Source organism: Acomys russatus, chromosome 14 (assembly GCF_903995435.1).
Source record: "Acomys russatus chromosome 14, mAcoRus1.1, whole genome shotgun sequence".
Classification (NCBI taxonomy): domain Eukaryota; kingdom Metazoa; phylum Chordata; class Mammalia; order Rodentia; family Muridae; genus Acomys; species Acomys russatus.
The window spans coordinates 9,255,163-9,277,138 of record NC_067150.1 but is presented as its reverse complement, the minus strand read 5'-3'; positions in this window follow the sequence as shown (position 1 = coordinate 9,277,138).

Here is a 21,976-nt window from a genome sequence, read left to right as displayed (position 1 = left end):
AAAAAAAGGTGTGTTTAACAGCTGGGAGAGAGCACATATGCAGTTGACTGCTGGAAAGAGGTTAGTCAAGGGAAAAAAAGGTAATTTGGCAAGTTGGTGTATCTATAGTTTTGTTTAGAGTTGAGTGTGGTTGAGTTCTTTGGAAATGAAAAATGCTGAGAGAAAAAGAAAAAGGCATCTGTGTCCCTGAAGATGAATCTGTGTTTTCCTTTTGGACTTCATCGGCTATAAAAGACATTCATTCCGAGTATTCGATTGGCAGGCATGTCTTTCCTGGTTGCAACCCCTCTTGATATACAGGTACCCCCCAGGATAGAATCATGGGAGTCTTCCACATATAAGCCCCTGGCTGAGGGACAGGTCAGACCTGAGCTATACCCTACATGCTCTTCTCAAGCAAGCCTTATAGCCAGGCTGGAGGACAGGGATTGGAGTGTAGGCCTGTGCTTCAGAAGCAAAACTTCTTATTTGTTCAGAGAAAACTCTGTATGGAGATCTAGGCAAATGACTGTTGCAAGTCACAGGACTTTGCCAGGTTCTACAGAGCTTTGTCTACAATGTTGGCACAAAAAGATGTATATGAGACCACAAGGCACATGCTTTGGGCACCCTGAGACCTGGCACATTCTCATGGCATGACCCCGGGGGCGCATCCTGCAGCGTCTGGTTGTTCACAACCTCAGATTTCTAAGATTGTCCTCTCACGCTATCGAAGATTGAGACCTTTATCCCTTCAACGTTTCTTTCTTGTCATTAATAGTGAGTTTCAAAGAGAGATACCCACCAACTGACACCCTTCATTCCTGAGGTATAAATAAACTGGGTTAGGGTTGCCCAACCTGCCCTTTGCAGATGTTCTGAGAGAATTGACTTTTCTGATTATTTTGGAAAGTGACCCAAAGATGAAATGACTAATCAAAAGCTACCACATGAAAGGAAAATGAGAGAGAAAATAAAAGCAGCATATGGGAAGCATCTTTTGGGATACAACGCGATTCTTTGATTCAATTGAATTTGTACATAACGCACTGGGTCACAGAGCTAGCAGCATTCACCAGAAGGAGCTGCCCCCCTCTCTATCCCAGATAACTGAAAGTGCTCTCCAACCAAGCAGTCCTTCCTGGGCAGGCTAAAAGAGACACCAAAATGGAAAGTGGTAGATTTCTGGAGCAATCTAGTGTGAAACTTTCTCCCAATCAGCTCTTCTGTCAACTCCCTTTCTGCTTTTCTCCCAGTCTGCAATCTTTTTTTTTTCCCTCCTGTTTCTTTGAGAGTGATTTTCATTTTACTTTGGGCTTTGGTCTCCCTAGCTCCCATTTCTGTTGGGGCACAGCCCTGATTTAAGAAAGGGCAGACCGCTTCCTTCTCCTTGGCCCTGCTGCCTGGTGGCAGGTAACGCAGCTTGCTCTAGAACTGTGAAGAGGAGGAAAAGGCAGGCAGGGAGCAGGAGAGCCCAGCCTGGCCAACATAGGAGGAAGGCAGAGCCCAGGGGGAGCATATGCCCCCAGCTGTGCGATCACTGCCTGAGGGGGGTGGGGGGAGGGGGGGAGAGTGGGGGGGTTGGGGGGGTTGGGGGGGGGGGAAGTACAGGAATGTGTTTGTGCTCATAGTGAGAGCAGGCAGAGACAGGCCAGCCAGCTACAGAACAGGGATGGAAGGTTGTTTTGTTTTTAGAACTCAGGCTTAAAAATACAGTTTTCTTTGTCAGCAAAAACGTTCTAGTTTCAAAACTATGAATGGGGTATTGCCCATGCTAGAGCAGTGTTTTCCCTCTCACCTTGAATTCCGTGTAACACACAGCCTACGTTTTAAGGGAGGGACTCAGGCCTCACCTCTGCAAAGTGGACCTAGGTGATGGCCTCTCTGAGTGCTGGACTGTCCCACCTTCCAGATTTGCAGGATCAAGCTGTCACTCTGCTTACATGGGAAAAGTTTCTCTGGGGAGGACAGAAGGGTTCTGAGCACAGGTCCAGCAAGACTGGCTCCTTCCTTCCCCCGTTCCTTTCTCCGTTAAGCCTCCCCATACTGTCTGCTTCTTCAGGTCAGTCGCAAAATATCCTCTAAATGAGAGAATCTGTTTAAGGGAAAATTTGGTGGAAACTGTGACACACAGGAACTGCAACACTTATTTTGTCACATCCTGTCCATCTCCCCCCACCTCCCTTTAAGCCCCAAAGGCTAACAGAACTCCATGTTAGAGTCTACACTACTGTCCTCTTTAAATGTCTACCCCCTATTTTCACCAAGCAACAAAGGTATTAGGTTTTTCTCTTGATAAGGAACTTAAGCTATGACAAGGACCTTACAATGGGAAGGTCGGGGGCCCTGCTAGGGGCCCCAGTAGATGGAAAGCCAAGCTCCCATGTGGTACTGTGAGCCCACGCTGTTAGCTACTGCTCACATCTACTTCTCCTGGTGCCTGGCACAGGGCTGACACGTAATATGTAGTAGAAAAGATAGCTGCTGGATGAAAGAAATGCCTTTGCCCCCTCCTAAATTTCCTTTCACTCTTGCTACTTAACCAATCGACTCCCCTTTCAATTCCAAGTCCAGTTAGTTTCATCTCAAATTCTTGCTCTACTACTTTGACAGGGAATCCTGGACAACCCAGCTCTCTCTCAGAGACCCAGTTTTCTTATTTTACAAATAAGATTAATAAGCAACACAAATATTCTTTGGGAATTCACTATACAAGGATCGCTTGCACACCAGCTTGGCCTTCGCCAAGCACATGATAAAAATCCTACGCTATTGGCTAGCTCTTTTTCTTCATCCTGGGGATGTCTCCATCAAGTACAGATGAACGATTTGCTTAAATCAAGTAGTAATACGGTATGAGAGGAATGAGTTGAGTTGTTCATGCCCATTTTAGATAATGTTGACATTGCAGATGCATAATTTGAAAATCTGGGTTGTTTCAGAGTTTCTTAACTCCTCTGTAACACCTCCGACCCCACATCCTGTCTGGGACACCATCAACGTGCCAGGATTCCAGACCAAGTGCCATTACAAAAAGGAGACCCACTTATTATGTGTGTGTGTGTGTGTGTGTGTGTGTGCGCCCACACGTGCATGTGCAGGCTTATACATGGCAGGATGCACTTGTAGAGGTTAGAGGGTTGAATTCAGGTCATCAGGCTTAACAGCAAGCACTTTTACCCACTGAGCCAAGTCACTGGGCCAGCGTCCCCTATGCGAAAGGTCACTAAGTCATATATATAATGCATTAATATTATTTTACCTTATGTCATGAGCAAGTCAGATTGAGTTCTGTAAGTAATGGACATTAATGAAGTCTGTATTGAGAAATAACAATGTATAAGGAAAAAAGTACACTATAAAATAATACCATCAAAGAAAACCAAGTGAAGGCGTAAGTGGTCCCCTTGATGGTTCAAGACACGAAGTTTGGGAGGATGCTGCTGTTCTGATGCCACCATCTCATCTTTCCGAGAAAACCATTCTTTTGCCCTTTAATTTAATTTAGGCAACTAAATTATTTTAAATATAATTTTTTCACATGTAGGTCAATTTATTCATGTGGCTATCTTCTGAGAGAATGTGCTAAGAGGCACTGAAGGAAATGAAGTTAATTAAAATTTTATTACGTTCACCTTCATAGAATAATTATATGATTGAGTGGATTCCTTCAAGTTTCCCAAAGAAACTTATTTTTATCCAACAGAAGTGGAGTTTGTTTGCTTTTTACCTTGTCTTAGACCAGTGTGGACTACAAGAAAATGCAAATTTATGAGTCCTGAAGGTAACATGTCTAAGCTGCTCTACACCCTCACGCAAATTTTAACATTTACTTGACAAATAAACTTCCTAACTTAGAGCTTTACTTGCTAGCTTTGAATGCTTTCATGGCACAGATAACTGAATTAATCAGAAAGAAGTGGGGACGTGCTAGCCGTGGTGGAAGGATTTAGTTTGATTTTTTTTTTCATCTTGGCAGGAATATGTGTTCAAGAATGTTGTAAGTAGACCAAACACAGAGCTGGGAATTTTGGAAAGGCTATCAGACCTTCCGCTACAATGAACCAGTGCTGTGGCTGCAATCGCAAACGCTTTCTACTGACTTGGAACCTGCATGCGCATCACTTAGTGTGTCTTCCAGGTGAGCAATGAGCTGTGATTACTAGTTCCTTTAGCAGGGCTATGACAGGACAGGGGCAGAACGGTAACTCTGGAGCCTCCATAATAGGCTCTAATTTCTTTATTTTATTTTATCTTTTGTATATTAGAGTCTTTTGGGGGAGAGGGTCATTCATATAATAAACTCCATTTCAGAAGAGGTTGTAAAATGGAGGGAGGAATTTCAAATGAAATGAAATTTGCTCTTTGTCCCATGTATATATTTTATCTGAACTTAGCACTCTTGTTTCAGCAAGGTTTTCTCTCTCTTCCTCCCTCCCTCCCTCTCTCTCTCCCTCTTTCTCTTTCTCTCTCTCTCCTTATGTCCCTCTCTCCCTCCCTCCCTTCCTCCAGAAGGAAGTAAACATACTTTTTGAAGCTGATGGGAAATCTGCTGAGTGTACAGATAGGATGTCTGGGAAATGCTCTGTCCGTGCATAACTATCTCCACATGCTAAAATGAGCAAACGGGCCTTGAACTAACATCTGCTGGTCTGCTTGTGGCTCTGCTGTATACCTCTGGTGAATCCAGGCAGGGCTCATAGATTCTGTGAGCTTTGGTCCCTACTGAGAAACAGAGTGAATTCTTCTTGATGGGCCACACTTAGTGGGCCATACCTACAATCTTAGCACTTGTGAGGCTGAGGCAGGACGCTCACTATGAATCTGAGGCTAGCCTGGGCTGCAGAATAAAACCGTGTCTTAAAACAAACAAAATAATGGTAGTACTTGATGGTGAGTGAAGAGAACCAAGCAAAACATTGCATGCTGGGAAACAGTTTGCTACTAACACAAATCTCTATCACCTCATGGATGTTTAAATGGTCAGATAATTTGTGTTTCTCATTTTTGGGTTCTTGGTAAAATAATAAAACAAATAACATGAAAACCTTCTCTAACTGCTTGCAAAGACACTCGGTAGCTAATACACGCACCAAGCAAGTGAGGACTGACTTCTCCAAGCTTTTCACTAAGTCAGTTGGGTCCCAGCCAATGGCATTTGGCATTCACGTATGCTCTATCAGAACAGTCAAATCCATCTTAGATCTTTCACTGGGATCCTTTCAACTTTCTAACATTTTGGTCTTCATTTCATGCCTCCCCCCACCCCCCCCCCCCCCAACAGCATGTTAGAAAACGGGAACTAAAATGACTTTTAGTAGTGAGGCTCAGGGCTGAGCTCTTCTGTTCAAAAAAAATAAAGCGAGGGAAATGGAGATCTACTGTATGTTTATACACTTGGATAGGTGCTAGAGTGGTTCTCAACCTGTGGGTCGTGACCCCTTTGGGGGGTAACATATCAGATATCCTGCATATCAGATATTTACATTACAAATTAACAACAGCAGAAAAATCACAGTTAGGAAGTAGCAATGAAATACTTTTTATGGTTGAGGAAGTGTATTAAAGCTTTGCAGCATTAGTGAGGTTGAGAACCACCACTCTAGGGGGCCAGCCACTCTTTGGTTTTAGGGATGGGACTGTTGGACAGGAAGGATGGGTATGGGCATGGTGCCAAGCATCACCGAGCTTCATTCTGGGCAACACGGGAAGGGGACAAACTGGGAAACATAACCATATCTCTGTCACTCTACTTGTGGACATATTTGTGGCAGGTGTAAGATGAAGAGTGATTTTTTTCACAGGGGCTTTGGATGGCGTTCTCCCGCTGTTATAAATAATAGCTTCAAACAATTCTAAACACGATGGGTAAAGAGTTAACAAAACAGCTTTATGTTGGTTAACTTCTTAGTTTGGTTGTTCCATAAACAGATAAGGATGCTATGTGTCAGTTATATTACTAGGCAACACTGAAGGTGGCCAAATTGACCCTTCATCGGCGGATTGCATCTGGATGTGGGAGCTACAGATGAACTGTAAGTCCTATGCTTTGCATCCCTCTGTGCAGCACATATCTACCTAGCATGTAGAGGGGACTCTTCCAGGGACACAGTTGGATCTTACAGGAGTTTTGACTATGAAGAAGTCACTGTCTTAAAAGCCAGGTCCTTCATGTGCCCAATTTGGACTTTATCCTCTGGCATTAGAATTCCCAGGTTCTAACTGTAGACAAGCACTTGATGTTTCTGTCCTGGGCTCTACAAGTTCTGTGCTTTTCCTTCTGAGAAGGCTGGTGTTAAAGGTGGGTACAGCAGTCCTGTGAACATAAACATCTACTTGAGCCTAATACTCCCTTGCTGGATACTACAGATGGGTGCAGTGTTACATGATTTCCATCACATAACACGTGAGGCAGTACTCTTTGGGAAGACCCTTAAATGCCGAGGTTTCTGTAGTGATTTATCCACTAATTACATACATCTATGTAGTATACCTACATTTACTCATTCACCCACAGATCCCTTCATCCATACATTTTTTCCATCCACCCACCCACCCACCCACCCATCCACCCATCTGTTCAATAACTAATTAGAACTTATAATATGCCCCAAATCATAGACTACTAGACAGAAACATCTCAAGGCATCTTTTCTCATCCAGTCCTTGGAAAAAGTAGAGACAGACTAAGGGTTACAAATAGTGGTAGATAATAGTTATTAATAGTCTTTGCAGGATATTGCATTACAAAGCTTATGCAATCATCTCGTTTCATCTTTGTCAAGAGTTCTGTGAAGTAACTCTTAATGTTTGCGTATTATAGCCTCTGAAGTTGAAGTACAGGGAAACTGCCTAAAAAGCAGCCCTTTCTGTGAGTTACCTAAGCCCAGGCAGTGTGAATGTCTCATGCCCTTGACCTGCAGTTTTGGTGTGCTGTGCCTTTAACACGGTTCGTGCTAAGGGAGTTGCTGTGAAGGTGTTCCTGTGGACTCTCTCTTATCCTCTACAGTCACTCGAGGGCTTCAGGGAAACCAGGGAGGCACCAAATGGCAGGAAAGGGACAATGTTTACCTAGGTCTAACTGTGTGTCAGTCCCGTGCCTCCCACTCACAGGAGAAAGCTATCGCTGCTCTCTTCCTACATGCGTCGGCATCCTTTCCCAGCACCGACATGCTTAGCTTACCAGGCAGATGTGAGCTCTTTGGTATTTTATTTTTATGCAGTGTATGTGAAGTGATGTCAACCTTACTCACAAAAGTTTACTTATGTCCCAAGCACACTGCAAACACTAAGTGTAATGTTTACCTTTTTTGACATAGTGATTTTAAGTGCACAAAAAAAAAAAAAAAAAAAAAAAAAATCTGGGGATATAGCTTAGTGTAGAGCATGCTCAAGGCCCTAGGTCCAGTGGCTTATGAGATAAACTACCTACCTGACAAAAGCATCTTAAGGGAGAAGGGATTTATTTAACTAGTATTTCTTGATTATAGCCCGTCACTGTGGGACACAGTAAAGCACCGTGAGCTTGAAGCATGTGCTCACACTACGTGCACACTAAAAGCAGGGAATGAGGAATCCATGTAAACATATCGGTGCCCACCATTCTTTCTTCACTCTTCTACCATCCAGAATTTTCTGCCCAGCAAATGGTTCTTCCTGCATCAACCAATAGAGTGTAGACGATCCTTCAGGGATACGCTCAAAGGCTAACTTAATGCAGCCATTTATCACAGCTGTGCCCGGAGACGTGTCTCCTAGGTGTCCTGTTCACAAAGTAGCCATCACGTCCTGTACCACAAAACAGTAGCAAGCCCCCTCCCCCCAGAAAATGACTGGAAGGACTTCTCAGTGCCTTCATTCCTCAGGGCTCCTCTGTGCAATTTGTGTGTATCTATCAGGAGCATCTGCCAAGTGCCTGCTGGGAAGGTCACAGAGGACACGGATTGGGATGATCAGTGTACTTGAGACACATGTGGTAACACATACTAGGAAGTTTTCCACGCCTTAGACTCCCCCCAAGAGGCATACACCCCGTGGACATCGGCAGCTGTCCAGACTTGTTCCTACACACGGAACTCTCCATTATACTTAGCAAGCTATGCTCATACAGAAGTAAGCACGGTGGTCAGGAGTGGACCTCCTCTTTGCCCTGTGCTAGAAACTCAGGAATAGCTACCTGCCCCCACGCTGCCTTTTTCCAGTTTCCTGACCATAGCTCCAACTGTTGACCAGCCTAATTAGAGGCTGTTTTGCATGACAGCGCATTTATAGCGATGTCAGAGGCATTTGGATCTTCTCTGGGTGTGCAGTCTTAGATGCATTCCCCTGTTCCAAGTGTCTTCCATCCCTTAAAAGAGCCAAGAAACACTGACCACACTGCCTTCCACGGCTTCGTGGGTCTTTCTGTAGCTTCTTGACTCTCCTTGCTGAAAGATCTGAGGAGATGTCAAAGCATTGGCTATGTTCTCTGCCGCACCTAGAGTGAGGCCTGAAGCTGAATGTGAAACAAGATGGCCCCCGAGAGAGCAAAGCAGAGCTCCACACAGATGTCCATTCAGGCCAGCCCAGCGAACCCTGACTGAGCAGGTCCTGTGAAGGCAGGAAAGCCACCAAGGCAAGCTGTCTACCCTGAGGAACTCAGAGTCATTTATTGCTCAGGCGACATGGAACACATTCACGCTTTCAACAAAACACAGAATGTTGACTCTAAAACTCTCATAAAAGAACAGGTCACTACTTCCGCTAGTCTGAAGTCCTAAAATGTCTGACTCAATGAGGAGACCCATTGATGGATACCAGAGCCTTCTCCAATGAACATCCTCCCACAGAGGGATGTTGATGAGCTCAGGGTTCCCTGCCATAAAGGGAAGCAATATAAATAAACGTAAAGCAATGTCGAGGTGCTGGGGCACAACTATAAATTGCTCTGCCCAAGTCTTATACAGGGCAGAAGGAACCTAGTCTTAGAGGCAAAGAATAGACACCAGCTGCTGCATATCCTGCCAAGAGCAGAGAGGCTTATTATAAGTAATCACCAACGGTGTGTCCTTCAGGGCCAGGCAGAGTGTGTGTGCATGCGTGTGTATGTGTGTGTGTGTGTACGTGTGCGTGTGTATCTGGACATGGAGGTTGTTAGAGGGATGGAGGAGTGACCCACATGACAGAGGATGGACTAGGAGAAAACCCTATATCAGGTTTTCCTGTTTAGCTTTGCTTCTATTACCACAGGGGGAAGTTATGTAATGAGACTTCGTTTATAACTAGAAGGGAAATAAAAGGAGCTTCTTCATTAGCAGTGGCTGATGTGAGACACTGACATGCCAGAAGTCACGTGGACACGCAGCCAATGTGCTTGCGGACATCTCTCCTTTCTTTCTGCATCTGTTTGGCATTTTGTCAGCTCCTGGCCTCTTTTAGGCATGTATGTGTATTTTCAAAAGTGGACAGAGAGACAGAGCTTTGTGCCCTTCTTTTAAGGTCTTCTCGTGGAGGAAATGTGTGGCGTTTATTTTTCAGTCTTATCTTCTATTATGAGCTATATTATAGCAACATATAGGGCTCTCAACACGTCCTCTGTGTCAGATCCACTCTCCTCACAGGACTTTGTAGCTAGATGAAGGCTATGGTTCTTGGCTTCATTTTTGAGACTAGGCTTCTGCCCGTAGAGAGATACCATCCTACTCAAATCGAACTCCAAGCTGTAACTCAACACACGTAGGTATATTTTAGGGGGATGCTGCCCAGGGACAGACTATTAATTAGTGTCTTATATTTAAAACTGTAACGTGTGTGTGTGTGTGTGTGTGTGTGTGTGTGTACGCGCACATGTGTGCATGCCAAATGTCAACCTTTGAGATCTTTCTCAGCCACTCGCTATTCAGTTTGGCCTTTGTTGTTTTGTGTTGTGTTGTGTTGTTTTGTGATGGCTTTGCTCCCTGAACCTGGAGTTTTCTGATTTGGTGAGACAGGCTACCCAGCAGGCTCTGGAGCTCCATCTGCCTCTGCCTCCCCAGGGCTGGCACTGTGAGAGTATGACATCATGCCTAGCCTTTTCTGTGAGTTCCAGTGTTCAAGCTCAGGCCTTTCTGTTTGCACAGCAAGCACCTTACCAGCAAGCACTGTCCTAGGCTCTGTGTGGTTTTATTATTATTTTTACATGTTTAGTGGCTTATATTCAGACAGCAACATTCATACTCATGTCTAACGAGTAGGGAGGTGGAGTCTTCAAAGTATGAAATGATTTATTTGGCCAGCTAAGGGAACCCAAGGCTGGGTTGAGCCTTAACAGGTGTTCCAGCCAATATGACTATAATAGAAGATTCCAAGACAGGCCTATGAAGGCTATTCTTTATCGTGGCTACCTAATAAGGGAGCAGTGTGGAGAGTTTGGAGTGTTAAGCAGAGTTCAAGTCTCAGGGAGGGGTCCCTCAGAGGAAGACGCATGTTGATGTTTTACATGTGGTTTCAATGCCATGTCTGCCCTTTACGTGCACCTAATGCTATTCTCCCATTCTCTGCTATCTCTCCCCATTTCTCTATTGCTTCAAGCCCCTGAGTGCATCTTTACAAAGTTATTCTTTCTTATAAGAGGAGTAGTGATCTTACCTGTGCTCTCATGCCTGCAAAGGAAATGGCACGTTCAGGGATCTATACCACTGAGCACAAATAGAAAAGAAACGCTTTATTGTAACCAGAAAAACAAACTCCAAATATTAACACTCCTAACAGAAGGTTAGAGAGTTTGTAATCTTCCCGGGGCCACAGAAATAGTATTTATTTAAATTAGCTATCGGACTATATTTGTTGTTATGCTTTCTGGCCCTATAAATTTTGCATTGTAGTATCTTAAATATCCAGCAGATGGCATCAGCTCCAAAACTCAAAAAATTCCATTGACATGTTATGGCCAGCAGGAAATAGACGCACAGAAGCCACTGTCTTCACTGAGTTCTGCACTCACTACCTAGAAAAAGCTTCTGGAACTTTGAGGGTAGACAATGTGGCTCCTTCTCAGCCCAGGCCTGTGGAAGGACTTCAGTGATTTGAAAGGGAAATATAACCAGAATAAATCCTGACACATCCCCTGAAACAGGCAACAAGCAGCACTTTCAGTTGTTTTCCTTCAATATGAAATAAGAGCTGAGTTTTATTGGCTGAGTGAGGTGTGTGTGCTAATCTCAAACCTTCCGGAAAGGAGAGACAGGCTAAGAAAGCATAACATAAAAAAAAAAAAAAAAAAAAAAAAAAAAAAAGAGGGAGCTCCAGCTCGCAGCCCCTGGAAAAAAGCAAGGACACAGCCCTATGACAGATGCCTTCCAGAGCTTTTCCTTCTCACTTTGTGCGAGGAGACGGACGTGGGATGTGATTGAATGACTTCTAATGTTTAATGACACCTCTGCTCCGTAGCTTTGTAAAGCTTGCACATGAACACACTGATCCAGACCCAGATGAGCCAGGGCTCCCATCCTTTTGTGTCAAGCACAAAGAAAAAGGGGACCGAGGCAGAGACAGAGACAAAGGAGCAGCCCATGTAGCCAAGCGCTGAACATGATTTAAACAGCCGACTTGGAAACCATCGATTCTCGGGACGTGTCTTGTGAATTGGAGTCAACCTCCAAAGGAGACACAGGCTCACTGAAAGAACCACTTCTGCTAAGGACAACGCCAAGTTGCAGTACGTCATTTCCCTGAAAGATGCTGACAAGACAAAGGCCACAAAAGGAAAAGGTGAAAATGGCTCATTTGTTAAAAGGGAAAAGGAACAGCATTATGGCTTTTTGTTTAGTACTCAGTACCTATGTTTTTTATTGCCAGAGAGCAGGGGTTAGAGGTGAGAGGCTGTGTGGCTTGCTGTGTGACTTTCTATGAATCACTTTACATCTCTGGACATCAGTTTCCATCCTGGTCACGTAAAAGGATGAAAACAAAAAGTTGCTTTGCTTTCCACATTATTGTGACCAGGCACTCTCTTCACACTCATGTATGGGTGAGAGACTTTAGAATGGGGGAGGGGAGGAGCATGGGGGAGTGGGAGGAGCATGGAGAAATGGGAGGAGCATGGAGAAATGGGAGGAGCATGGAGAAGTGGGGGAGCGTGGAGAAGTGGGAGGAGCATGGAGAAGTGGGAGGAGCATGGAGAAGTGGGAGGAGCGTGGAGAAGTGGGAGGAGCGTGGAGAAGTGGGAGGAGCGTGGAGAAGTGGGAGGAGCATGGGGAAGTGGGGTCTGATGCTGGCTAGTCAAATGGGGAAGGCACTCCACATAAGAGTATCTCAGAATCCTTTGAGCCTCTCGTTTTTATGGCTGAGAATAAAATAGAAGCTCTGGTGTGGAAGCCAAAGCCCCAGAAATTAATATGCTGTGTCTTAATGTTAGCTTGGAAACAAAGTGAATTTTGACTGTTTGCTTTTATATCTGCAGCGGGGCCCATGGGCCTTTCTGAGATTGAGCTACCTAATGTCTCCTACCTTAACCATAGTCAAAGCACAGAAGTGCAGACTTAGAACATTCAAAGCAGCCGCATACTAACGGCTGAGTGTGTACAGAACCAATAAAACGTGCCTTTGACATCTTGGCTTCTGGAGAAGCACATTTCCTTTGTTCATTCACAAACCTACTTTATTTCCACCTCAGATTTAATTTATCTTTCCGTTCTCATTGGTGCATGTGTAGGCTACCATTCACAACATGCCAAGTCCTATGTGTGGGAGGCACAAAGCTTTCCACTCCAAAAAAAGTTATGGACAAGCTGCTTCTCCTGCAGTGTCTGAGAGAGCCCCCAGCAAGTGTTCCTGAGATGAAACATGCCATTTGGTGTGTGGGTCCACACCTTCAGGGTTCTGTTGTGTGCCAGATACTCAGAGAAATGGGTTTATCCTCTTAGACATCTGTAGTCTATTGGAACTGGAAGGGACATTACAGAACCAAGTAGAATCTCTCTCTTTCTCTGTCTGTCTGTCTGTCTGTCTGTCTGTCTGTCTCTCTCTCTCTCTCTCTCTCTCTCTCTCTCTCTCTCTCTCACACACACACACACACACACAGAGCTTACACTTGAGAGAAATGAATCACACTGATGCAAGATTGGCAGCGACTGCCCAGGTGGCAGGAACGACGCTGGAACTGGTTCCTTGTTTTCTATTATAATTTGAATACCCAATTCAGGTATATCCTTATGACTGGTCTCAGCATCTCTCTACTGTCTTAAGTTATGTCTGTTTCTTCATCTCTCAAATTTATGGTTTTGCTTTTAAGACAGGGTCTCATGTAGCCCAGGCTGGCCTCAAACTCCCTATGTCACTGAGGATGGCCTTGTACTTATAATCCTCCTGCCTCCACCTCCCAAGAGTAGGCATTGTAGGTTAACAAGCCCTGTATATATGATGCTGGCCCAGGCATGCTGGGCAGGCACTCTACCAATTGATTTATAGCCCTCACCTTGTAAATGAATTAAATGAAATTTTCTCTTTGAAGCTGACACTCTTGAAGTGACTTCCTGTCTGTTTCAGGACCTCTCTCAAGTCCCTTAGATTCCTTCTGGGTGCAAGTTAAGTCAAAACGACCTTGTTACCATTCATTCATTTTCCTACTACTGGTCTATTCAGTTTGTAGTCCACTCACTCATCCATCCAAACAGCTATCCATTTCTCCACCTACAGCCAGTGACCTCATAGTCCTGAGCTTTCATCAAGATGTGGCAAACGGAACTAAGAGCCCTTGCTCCTTAAAAAGTTAGTGGTATGACTGCCAGTGCTCCTGAAAGACGTTTAACAGGGCCCACCAGCTTCACAGTTGCTCTTAGGCAGTATTTCGGAACCGTTTCCCACGATCACAGCAAGCATGCCACTTTCCTTATCTTCTAAGTGCGGCGGCAACAGTGACCACGAGCTGTTGGTTCCATGGGGGTAAACGGCATGGTCTTATGTCAGACCTTGCAGGTTCCTCTTTTTAATGTCAGGCAGTTAACACTACTGAGCCTGGGTCTTCCTTTCTTACGGCAAACCTTTCCCAGTTCTTCTCATCAGCCGACTGAGGCACTGCACTGGGAGATTCATTGATGGAATATTGTCTCGGATGTGTGTCAGAGCAAGCATACTTTCAAGAAAGAGTGTGGGTACAGTTTCCAGCGCTGTAATGGGTGGGCTTGGGGACAAAAAAGATCCATGCTTCCTTGTGATTACTTTTGAACTTAGGCTGATGGAGGGAGGACTAGGATGTGGGCAAGCCTCTGAGCAAAGTGCCTTGGGTTGCCATCAGCTTCAGCTGAGAGCCTTCCATCATAACCCCAGAGTAGGAAGCAAAGAGAAGACCAGCTACATCCAGACAACTGTTAACAAGAGCTACGGACTGCCTCTGAGGGGCGTCTTATTAAAGGGAACCCGTTATGTTCATGGCTATCTTCTAGAATGTGTCTGCCAGTCTTCAGAGTTATAGTGCGGCAAGCCAGCTCTGCTATACAGTGCCAGCGTCAGTACAACCCTTCACATAACAGGGCTGCACATGTTCCTTATAATAATAGCCCAGAGAAGCAGATGCCACTAGCGCATGTTAGAAGATACCCCGAGGCAACAGACGGTCAAGGCAGTTAGTAACTAGGGAGCTGGGGATCTTACCTTGACTTTGTTACCCACTCCACATACCCACATGTGGCTATGTCCTATAAACTGACACTCCTTTCTGGAAGAAAGAAGGAGACACCTAAGACCAGGGAAACTAACTAGAAAAGTCACAAGATTCACAAAGTCCTGCCCGAGGTTGTATATGCAGCAAGCGAAGGCAGAGGAGGATACACTCGTCCTCAGAGCCAAGTAGGGAGCTGCTGTCCAGGCTGGAGCGAGCCTTTCGCCATGAAGACGCACCATTCATGCTCCTGCGAACAACACTAGCAAACTCACAGGGTCTCCATGCTAGACTGAGGCAGAAACACTTCTTTAGTCTGTTACTGGGGCCCTGCCTAAAGAGCCGTTTTCTCTTGTCTGCCCCTCCCCCAAGTCATATAACTGTTGGAGATGACAATCTTGTTCAACGTGACAGAAATAGGTGGGTGAATTTCCTACTCACCCTAACATGTTCCTGGCAATAGCACTAGGTTATACAATGAAAGTTGCATGATTGTGGCTAAGCAGATAAAAACTGTTGAGTATGGATTTTAGCTCATTCCTTGTTCATTTTCCAACTTGGTTCAGATGTTTTAAAGCTCTTATTTTCATAATCCCTGTGTATGGTTTATAGTGAGTGGTAATGTCAGAGAAAGCAAAACCAGACCCATACTATGAAATAAACACCAAGCTAGGTAGTTCTACTCAACCTCAGACATTCTAATAACATTTGTCAGGAGTCAGTGGAAGGATAGACATTTCCCTGGTCATCAAGGACTTCAACGTTGACAGTAAGGAAGGAGCCAGGTCACAGCAGGGTCAGCTCATGTGGAGCAGTAAGAGAAAAGGACCCAAAGTGAAAACCACAAGTGGCCCACGTATGTTGCAGTGAGGGTGAATGTCAGGGCAGAACAGGGAGGCCAGGCCTGCAGACGAGAGAGAGAGAGAGAGAGAGAGAGAGAGAGAGAGAGAGAGAGAGAGAGAGAGAGAGAGAGAGAGACCTGCATCTCACTATGAGACAACTGCATCTCACTATGAGACAATCAAGTTGGCCTGGGAAGAGACAGACTCAAAAGAGTGAGGCCAGTGATAACAGGCTGGTTCCCATGAGACCAGCCCCTAGGGAAACACATGCAGGGCACTATTGCTTGTTACAGATTCTTGCCTTTAATACCCTGCTTCTCATGCAGTTATTCTAATAGACTAAGTTCTCAGTAAGGATGGTTTCCAATGAGTCTGTCTCATTTTCAGAATAGAGCACAGACTGAGACGGCAGCCATCTTAATGTCATAGGAGATACCTGCAAGACTGGAGAAGGCAAGCCTACCCAGTCTCTACAGTCTAGTGGATAACAGAGGCCAGCAGTCACCAAAGCCCAATTCAGAGATGGGCTTCAACCACCCGATTGGGCGCACATCCCGTGATCTTCCCCCTAGCTGGGCTGAGGGGCGTGCCTACAGGCTACAGGCCTCCTTTGGCACAACCCATTGCAGCCTAGAGCATGACCCAGTCATTGAGATGACCTCAGTTTTTGTCCAGTTTCCACCCTTGCCCTGTAATGTCCCCAGACAAAGGAAATTCAAAAGCTTCTTTGTCTCTTGAAAGATTGTCCCACACAAGAGCTTCTCTTATTTTGCTCAGATTTCCACCTTTTGTATAGTGACTCTTAATGCAGCCCTTTCTGCATCTTTATTTTCCAGTGGCGCAAGACAGCAGACTCAGAGCCACTGTCCAAGGTCAGTTGTTGATGGCAAAGTGTCCAGCATCTTAGGTTCTTGGGTTACATACAATTGGGCCATGAAAGGTCCCATCACTGTAAACAACAAAACAAAAAACAATAATAGTGGTCCCCAAATGTGCACATCACAGAGCTAGGTCTGTGGAAAGACAGGGGAAGCCACAAGTAAGGCTAGTGTTTTACACAGTAACATAGGACTCTGCTGGAAGGTGGTGGGGGGGGGCGTAGGCGAGGAGGGGGGGCATCAAACATCTAACTCTGCTGCGGGAGAGGATGATAATGATGGTGATGGGAGGAGCTAAGCCGGGAGGGTGAGGAAGTACTTCATACAAAGCATGACACAGAGCAGAGGCTCATGGGAACAGAGAGCTTCCTGGGGCACTCTGCAGGTGGAAGCCGTGAGCGGGCCTGCTGAAGCCAGGTAAGAATCCATGGGCTGAAGGTTATAACGGTTTTGTAAATGATCCCACCACAACAAGGGCACTTTCATATGTGCAATAACCGAGTCAACGCGTGACTAAATTTCCTGGCATGCTGCTACGTAGACAAAACAAGCCATTAAAGGTTTTGGAAAAAGCGAGTAAACTTTCAGGATGATGAGCCAGCCATGCTGCTGCTGTGCGTAGGATTCACATGACTTGAGAGCCGTTTTCCGTTATTTAACGTGGCTGACTCCATCTATAAAGTTTGGTTCCTACACCTCTACCAGAAGATCTGGGTCGTTTAGATTGTATGCTCTGATTTTTGAAAGGAATTTGCTTGGTTTACATTCTTGTCCTGGACAAAATCACCCACACTATCATTTTATGACTTTTTAACTAGGAACAACGCTGTTACAAAGTCCCCCAATCCAAAGGAAACAAATAAACAAACAAACACACAAACAAAAAACAAGCTAATGAAAGTGAAATGAGACGTGAGAGTGCCTTGGTATTGAGTTTTCCTAGTGTCAGTGGGCTGTGATTCATTAGAGCCCAGGCCCTTCAGAAAACTACAGTACCACAGTCAGTGTTGGTACTCCTTGGGAGAAAGCCAGGGCTCTTTGTTAATAAAGCCACCTAAAGTCGAGGCTGAGTTTTCACTTTTTGGGTGGTTGTCTAGTGGCTGAGATCAAGAGAAGCTATTTTTTTTTTTCAAGACACTGACTGACAAAGCTGTAGCCCAGCAAACAATGCAGTTGTTTATTGAAAATCAGAAATTGCTTCTTTAAAAAAAAAAATTTACTTTGTGTACGCGTGCATGTGTGTCCATGCACATGTGCGTGTAAAAGGCTAGGAGACAAGCCAAGGAGTCCTCCTCCATTGTTCTTGCCTTAGTCTCCTGAGAGAGCTACTTCATTGAGCCTGCAGCTCACTGCTTTTCAGATAACATCACTGATTGTTCTGTCTCGCCTGACTCCAGCACTGTGGTCACAGGCACATGAGGACATGCCAGGCCTTTTGTGCAGGTCCTGAGTATCTGAACTGGGACTCTGATGTTGGCATGGCAAGCATTCTCACCCCTCAAGCCGTCTCTCTAGGCCTCTAGAGTTTGCTCTCACGAAAAGAGAAACAGAGAGCACAGCTAGTTTAATGGGTCTGTCGTCCAGTGAGGTTGCGCTCGAACATCAGCTCTCTTGACTTCCCAGCCTCTCTACCATGGAAATACATACATGTAGCTATGTGTCCGAGAGATAAAGAGGCAGCAGGGCCCTGTGTGTCTCTGATGAGTCTCAAACATGAAGCACTTGATCTCAGAGTTTTCTTTAAGAACACGTGACCAATTCCTTTGCAAGCACTCATCTGGAACAGCCCCGCCCCCAGCTTGTAAAAACACAGTGATGACTGTTATCATTATTAGCCGTGTGTAACGGAGTCATATGCTTCGGTTGTTCTTCCACTCTGGTTTTCTGAATAAATTTCAACAGCTGGGTAAAGGGCAGAGTTCCTTTTTTTTTTTTTTTAAACAATGAGTATGGGCAGGCAAGCTGTGCCGCACAAGCTCTCTTTTCTGAAAATGTCTCCTGCAGGAGAATACAATGGTATAAACACAATTACATGCTAGAAGTATCATTCAAATAGAAAACCTGGAAGATGTGTTGGTCTGGGTGTCTGCTATTGGCCAGCTGCGATGTCAGAATGTCAGGAGGTTAGGGCATGAGTGGGGCAAGATAGGGGAACTAAGGCCTACCAGAGAGGCCACTTGCTTCGCAGGTGGAAATTCAGAATTAAAAAAAAAATCCTTCAGACAAGATATTTCCATTTTAAAAAAAATCATTTCTTCTTTTATTTAAGTTTTTCCTGTTTGTCTTTTCACCCCTTTGCTGTGTTAAAACATTTCAAATTATTCCTAATTAATTAAGTGTAATACAAAAAAGAGGAAGTCCAGATCTCTTCGGTTGTTCTAGCACTGTTCATCTCAGCCTGTCTGCTCTTGTGTTGCTTGGATCAGTAGAGGAGCATCCTGAAGGCAGACTGAGCACTTTCTGATTAACTAACTGGTCTCTCCTAGTGATAAATAATAGTGCTAACTCAAAACAGCAGAGCCAGAACGTGCCCCCCAAACAACGGTGCCGTCAATCAGCATGGGTCTCCATTACTGAAAACCTGTCACATTCCCAGTTCCCAGTAAGGTGATGCAGGTGTTCGCCCTCAGCAAGGACCAACGAAGCAGGAAATGAAAAATTCCACCTTCAGCATTATTTAGAGGAAAACTTCCATTCAAAAGGGAGGTGGCCAACTAATCATAGTTTTAGAAACTTTCTTCTGCATCTATGACCTTTACTTTCATAAACTTAACAAAGTAGGGTAAAACTGAGCAGAAGCTTAGGGAGGGGCCGGAGCAGGGCCGGCTTGCAGCACACATAATAGCTTAAAGGGGACAGAGGTGTGCTGTGCTGTGATATGGCCTTTATAAGTAGCTCAAGGCACGTCACTAGGAGATTTTAACTGCTAATGCCATGGGGATGAGGTAGTATTTCCTGTGCCGTTTTAGCTTTTCAGTAAGCATCCAGACGCGGCAGGGAAGCCCAGGTAAAAAGTTCACCCTTGGAGGGGGTGGATGCATCGCTGCTCTGCGTACTCTCAAACACAGCCTGTGGAAATGACCTTGCAGAGACGCAGAAGGGAACAGCACATGGAAATAATTTGAAACTTGCAGAACATGGATTTTAGGGGCTATGACAGGGTGGCAGGGATTTCTCTCAAAGGAATTCTGAAGTAGGCAGTGACAAGAGGAAGGGAAACATAGCCTCTAGTTGCCATTAACTTGGGAGTCCTTTCTGAGTATGCTGGCAAATCTACATACAGTGTCCAGGCTCTCTTAGCTGGACCATGCTCCTAGGAAACTTAGATCTAAGTCGTGTGCCAGCTGCGTGGGCTCATTTCCTTTGTAAAATTCTCACCCATGACTTTGTACTCGAGAGCATTTTTCTTTGTGGTCTTCTTTCCTGTATGTTTGTCTTGGTTGCCCCTTCCTCAAACCTTTCATCTTCTTTTTCTTAAGATGGTAACTGTCTTAATGCTAAAGATGGTGTCTTATTCATCAAAATTGCATAGAAGCCAAACACAATTTTGCTGCCTCCTCGAACCTGATCCCAGCCGAATGCCTTTCAGCAACTTCCCAGTAACTTAGAGGAAAAAAAAACCCAAACTTATTTCATACAAAGTGTCCCACAAATGCTCCCACTCTGAGCCCATCTCTCTCTGTCCATCTTCCACATCTCACTCATCTTTCCCCACCAGAACATTCCAGGTCCCCTTCTGGGCCTGGTCCATGCTGTGTTCTGGCTCAGGCCAGCCATCTGCTCATCTCTACTCCTGCCTGTCACTGGCACTTCTCAGGGCTCCCAATCTTCAGGGACCCCTGCTTTGGTCCTTATGGTAATGCACCCCATCCTTTCTGATGTTTCTGACGTTTCCTCTCTCACAACTTACCCTTCATGTTTTATTACCGTTCCTGTCTGTATTCTCTGATTAAGTGCAAGTTCTGGGAAGTCAGGGCTGTCTTTGCCTTTTAATACCTACAGGGCCAACAGCTTGAAGCCTGGATGCCTGGCTTCCAGAGAAGAACGCAATACATTTTTTCCCAGCATATGAATGAACAGTTACTATAACAGTAACCACATGGACCTTGTGCTAGCTGTGCCTCGGCTGAGAGGCTGCCTGCTTTATGAGCACCGATACCACAGAATCTTCACAGTGGTTTTTTGACTTGTTATACAGCCCATTATTTCTGTTTACAAATAAAGATTTATCCACGTTGCCTAATCAAAATGATGGATTTGGGTCTAGTGCCATTTCAAAGCCTATGGCTTTTTTGGAATCTCATAATTTGTTAAGTAGCTATTCAATCAAGAAAAAAACAAGCTAGGTTATGGTGGTGCATGCCTTCAGTCCCAGCACCTAGGAAGCAAAGGCAGATAGATCTCTGAGTTTGAGGCCAGCCAGGCCTACAGAGTGAGTTTCAGTACACTCAGGGCTATACAGAGAAACCCTGACTTGAAACAAACAAACAAACAAACAAACAAATAAACAAAAACAGCAGCAGCAACAACAACAATAAAACTCTAACAAAACAAAATTAAAAAATCATAAAACAAAGAAAAATTGTGGCTTCTCTCAATGTATGAGTGTCCTTCAAACTGTATTTGTTTTGAGTTCCTGTAATTAGAATGACTCCTAACGTCAATCAATAGATGTCTCTAAAGGCTGTCTCAGTCCCCTTCCCCACTTTTCGTATCTTTTACCAAAGGCTTCCAGGGCTTTGACTGGCTCAATATGGAGCTGGGTTCACAGCAAGGAATCCAACTGTGACAGCAGGCACTCTGTCATTATATAGGGCTGGGGAAAAAGCTCGCTGGTAGAGTGCTTGGAAACCAAAGAACCTGAGTTAGGATTTCGGTGAGAGACCTTGTCACAAAGAGGCAGTTAGTTCCAGAGGATTGTCCTCGGCTTCTAAACATGTGAACACACATCCTCACACATGTGAGCATGCACGTGAACACAGGCTATGTATATATGTATAATTACACACATATAACTATACACACACATATAATTATATATATATATATATAATTATTTGGGTCATTTTGTAACAGGCTGTCTATGTTCATAGACAGATGGATGATAGCATAAACAGCCACTGATGAAGTCCAGTCTAGAAAATAATTTGCACACTGCTCAGGCCTACTCTAGAAGACACGGTTTAGAAAAGGGTGCTTCTAATAGTCCCTCAGAACTCATGGGGAGGGACACTGGGCAAGAGGTGGGTATGATCTACTCTGCTGGCTTGTCACAGAGAAGACTTTTAGAGGGCCCAGGCTTTGGATGTATGACGTCATCTAAGTCAGGCCCTTTGTCTGCCTTTGTAGCTAGTGCTGTGGGAAAATCTCTGGCCTCCTCAAGATCGATTTCCTCTTTTGTGTATCATCAAATTCACGATTATGCTTGTAGAAAGCAATATCACCAGACTGTGAGATTCATACCTGCTCAATGCAGGATTTTTGTGCCACTGAGTTATCCTCCCTGCCCCTCAGTGTGTCTGATAGTATCTTCTTAAAAAAAAAAAGCATGTGTGTGTGTGTGTGTGTGTGTGTGTGTGTGTGTGTATTAAATGAATTAAGACGGTACAGTACTTGGGACAGTGCCCGAAAAAAGGTGAATGTTCCCTTGGGCTTAAAAATTA